We start from the raw sequence: 5,318 nt of genomic DNA on the forward strand, positions 1-5,318 counted from the left end.
GCACACAAACATCCTACAGATGGAGTGGAGACATACAGTAGACATTCCAAAGATGAAAGAGACAAAAACATTTAATGGACTGAGTTAATAATAAATTATCTACGACATGGGGAGACTTAAGTATCTCGCCAAGGATATAAAGGTAAATCCCTCCAGTGAGACACAGATGGTCGACAAAACCGAGATTTAACCATTCCCTGCTCTACTTAAAAATATTAAAATACAATTTTGGCTCTAAATATAATTTAAATTTTTATTTGCAAACTAACAATTTAATACACATAACAAACATTTGATATAAAAAATAATTTACAAAAAATAACTAAAATTACCCAAACCATTAAAATTTTGCTTTTTGAAGATGGGTGTTTGACTGCCATTTGTGGGATCAAAGAGAAGGCAGAACTGTAGATGGGTGAAAAAGGAAGAAAGTTCCTAAAATCTCTTTAACATGACAACAGGAGGCAGAAGGGAAAACTAGAGGTCATCATTGTCATCAGGATGTGATTCAATTATCCTGGAAGGTGCCAAACTCAGAGGCCCCCACTGTGATCTCTCACCTTTGTACCTCCTTCACACAGGTATATCAAACCATGTGTGGTCACTTTAATTATGCTGCTCTGTCCTCACAGCTCTCAATGAGAAATCTGCAATGAAAGGAGCTCAAGCTGATCACATTTACAATAAACTAAGAAGGACATGGGCAGAAATTTCTGTGTCACACAAATTGAACCAATAATGCTAATAGGCGAGAGGTCAAGTATAGCTGGTTGACATAAAAATAGCAAACTTTCCTGCCAAAATTCTTGTTATTAAATGTAAGAATTGTTTATGCTTAATGCATAAAAAAAATAGCAAAATAAACCATCATGCTTTTCTCAAAATGTCAGCACCAAATCTGTGAGATGTAAACCCAAATGTAACGACTTTTAGTGTGCTAAAGCACTTTGTATTATAAACATTTGGTATGGTTTGTAATAAAACACTTGTTTGCACCTTTTCCATCTCAGTGGTGTCGATCTTCTGCATCCTCATTATAGAAGTTTCCTGTCTACACAGACTCCAGCAATAGTAGCATGGCATTTCATAGGGCTTCTCATAGGGTTTCTTGATGGTGACAACAGTGGAAATATCCATCTAATATGTGTAGAAATGGCTGTTTATGGTCTCCATTGGTAACGGGTGTTACAGGGTGACAACGCAGAAACATAATGGTCAGACATGGGCAGAGAATTGGCATGTCTATACCTCTTTTCAGCCTTGCAGTCCAAATTCCAGCCCTTCCATATACATACATATGCTAGTTATCTTGCTTGTAATCTTTGATACTCATCATGGAGGTCACAGGGAATATCTGGCTAGGACAATGGGCTCTCATGGCTTATGTCTTTCACTGGGACTGGGACTGGGAAAGAGTACATGCAGAGTGAGAATTGAGAACCAGGAGAAGGGTACTTGGTGGGGTGAAGTACTCTGTATGGGGGTATACTCAGGGTTGATAAGGGTTACTGTGTGTGGAGGAAGAGGGGAAACTGAGATATTGTGTGCAGGGTGTACATTTGGTAGGTATTTGTGGCCTGGGATCCCACCATGAGGAGGGTGTAGGCTAACTCTTGGCTTTCTATCTACAGCCAGTGCCCACTGACAAGTTGGCACACATACTACATTCTGCATTACATACTACTGGCTATTGACCCTTGAACTCTGAGTTAAATTCTTCTGACCCCTGGACTGTGAAATACAGCTGTACTATTCAGGATATGCCATACTGCTATATGTGGCCTACACAATACCTGCCAGAGATCACAAGCAAGAGAATCAGCAGCTGCAGCAAAATTTTTACTGCCCCCTGCACGCTACAATACATACTACTTACCCCAGAACTGTTTGTTACATTATACTGACCCCTGCACTCTGCAATACATAATACTGACCCTGGAACTTTATGCTACATTATACTGACCCTGCACTATGCAATACATACTACTAACCTAGAACTTTATATTACTGCCCCATGCACTCTGCAGTACATACTGCTGACCCCAGAAATTTATGCTGTAGTATACTGACCACTGCACTCTGCAATACATACTAATTACACCAGGACTGAATGTTACAATATACTGACCCCTGCACTCTGCAATACATACTATTGACCCAGGAAGTTTATGTTACATACTACTGGCCCCAGAACTTTATGCTACATTATACTGACCCTGCACTATGCAATACATACTACTAACCCCAGAATGTCATAATACTGATCTCAGCACTATGTAATACATACTACGGACCCCAGAACTTTATGTTACATACTATGTTACGGACTACTGACTAAACTACTGAAAGATGAACAAATGTGCTAAACATACAGCTCCATTCAATGGAGACAGGAGGGAGGAGAAGGAGCGAGAAGCACCCCGCTGTGCTCTCCTCCCTTTCCTTGTATTGTGGTCCTTCATCACCTGTTGTTCATGGAAATAAGAATCCTCTTACATGTGTACATATAGCCTAAGCCCCAGTCACTGTTTAGCCACAATCACACTTCACAACATTACTGCACTCAGGGTTCCCAGGCACGCTGCCGATTTTACACCTCCCTGGCATTAGTCCTATTAAATGTATTTTTTTGTTTTTGTAAGTAGTATAAGTACCTAAATGTGATCTGGTATCAGCCTCTTGAAGACCCTGTAGAGCAAAGTGTTTTTCTAAATGTAACTTTAATAAGGGTGAACATTTTTATGTTGCTAATTTTGGTTGGAGCTTTACTTTGACGATAATAGATGATTCAAGTTAATGTGGTGTTAATAATAAATAACCTTGTAGGCAGGAACATTAATATATATATAGCAGCATATATGAAAGCGCAACTAAAATTTAAGACGTGCAGATGAGCTACAATGTGCATAAATACCAAAGTAAATTACATTACTATCTTTTATTTATACAATGCCAACATATTATGCAGCTGTAAAAAGATGAATGATACACAACCATACATTAAATGTAAAATTTATGAAAGCACATCTATAAGAGTAATTTATACTGCCAAAAAAGAAAACGTCCAAAACTCTGAGATATAAACCAATGTAAGAGATAAATCAGCATTGTGTGAACAGCAGTTGTGGCTTGGACTCATCTTGTCTGAGCTCAATCATTCCATTATTTGGTCTATTCTTATGCTAAACAATGTTTTGGACAGTCATCACGTGTCTTCTGTCTGAGCAGGGTCTGGATATTGCCTTACCTTTAATGGACGGATGGGCTTTGTCCTGATGATATCACAGACATGACAATAGGGATGAATAAAGGGCTATAATGGGAGCTGCAGAAGTGCCCCTGGAGACATTAATAGTACCTTCTTGGGGATTTGAGAAAATAAAAATCAGAGCAACATTGTATTTGTCCATCTTCCAGTTTGTTTTGCACCCTATGTTACATCTGTGGGTGTGTAAGCAACTTATATTATACTTAACTTATACTTACCTGTCAAGCAGAACTTGCAGGAGCATCCCTGTATAACAGAGCTCCGGGTGTTATTGACAATCCCTACAACATTATTGTGTACTGCACTGAGTAGGGGTTAAGGAGAGGAACTACAGTCATCTATGGGAGGCGTTAAATAGGATTGGCACATAGGGCTTTTTATTATGTTCCTGCAAATGGGCTGCTGGACAGCCAAGTATAACATTGCTTTCATCAAAGGGTTCTGCAAAGGTAACTTTTTTTAAAGCCCTAGTCCCACAAGATTGCTTCAACGTAATTCATAGTTGAGGTTTGAAGGGTAAGAATAGGTTTCATGGCACAGACAATGGTCCTTATACAATTGTCAGTCTGGGGTGCATGAATGAGGCACAACGTCAGGATATTTTAGCTGCAAAAAACAGGTTTTATTGAGGGAAGGTTCTTGCTCTTCCTTGCTCCCTGCTGATGTCCATAGGAGAAGGCTTTGGAAAGAAACTTTAACATTTACCTAAAAATATCTGTCCCTTGCAGCAAACCATGCTGGTCCAATTCTGTATCATTCACTAGGCCTACCATACACCCAATGACTGTAGGATCACAATCTCATCCTTTTAGAAGCCATGAAGGCTTAGTTGATTTTTGACTACATCATCTGGAGCTATGGGAATAGGTCCAGCATTGGAAATGTCTGGGTAAGCTTTCTGGGCCCTCCTCCCCTACTAACCCCAAGTCCTTGCTCAATGCAAAAGATATACATCCTAATACCTTTAGGAAATATTGCTGAAGAAAACCCTTCTTATAGCAAGAAAGAATATTGTCCTAAGTTGGTTGGCCCCTTATGTTCTTTCAGTTTCATATTGGATGGGCTTAGTCGATAAAACACTCAAACCCTTCCATATCATTTTACTCCACTTTTAAGTTGGATGGTTGTGTTGTTTGGTTCTACTTAATTCACTCTCCATTATACCTAAGATACGCTTTCAAGAATGATAAAGCTATTTTGACAACCACTCATGTGCTGATGCCAATTAATTTGGATCATACTCCTCTATGTCTGGACATAAATCCTCATGTCATTCATTATGCATGTTACTGTATATTTCTGGCATTAAGCTCTATGCTATTTACTGTATATGATGTGTTTTGTTTTTTCATTAATAAAATGAGTTAAAAAAACTTTATAATTGTATCCATTTCCTCACAAATTCTCTTGAATGACCCTGACATAGGGATATGTGTTTATGTGGTGTGTGCATGTTCCACCTTAATGCGTGCCCATGTTCAAATTATTTCTGTCTATGGCTGCTAGCAGTGCAGTTAAGGCCTTGTATCTGCCCCCAACATTCCACTCAGCACAACTGACACTCCACCAGCCTGTACAGGAAGAATAGAATTAGACAACTGATAAGAGAGCAGGAGTCAGGAGTAAGTAAAAGTGGAGAGGTCAGTAATATGTAAGACAGAGGCCAGGGGTCAGGAGTGAGTAATAGCGGAGAGGTCAGTAATATGTAAGACATAGGGCAGGGGTCAGGAGTATGTAATAGTGGAGAGGTCAGTAATATGTAATACATAGGGAAAGAGAAAGTAATAGTGGAGTAGTCAGTAACATGCAAGTCAGAGAGCAGGGGTCAGGAGTAAGTAATACTGGGGAGGTCAGTAATATGTAAGACAGAGAGCAGGAGTCAGGAGTAAGTAATAGTGGAGAGGTCAGTAGTTTGTAAGACAGCGGGCAGGGGTCAAGAGTAAGTAATAGTGGAGAAGTCAGTAGCATGTAAGACAAAGAGCAGGAGTCAGCAGTAAGTAATAGTGGAGAGGTCAGTAATATGTAAGACAGAGGGCAGGGGTCAGGAGTA

Source organism: Pyxicephalus adspersus, chromosome 7, assembly GCF_032062135.1.
Source record: "Pyxicephalus adspersus chromosome 7, UCB_Pads_2.0, whole genome shotgun sequence".
NCBI classification, from domain to species: Eukaryota; Metazoa; Chordata; class Amphibia; order Anura; family Pyxicephalidae; genus Pyxicephalus; species Pyxicephalus adspersus.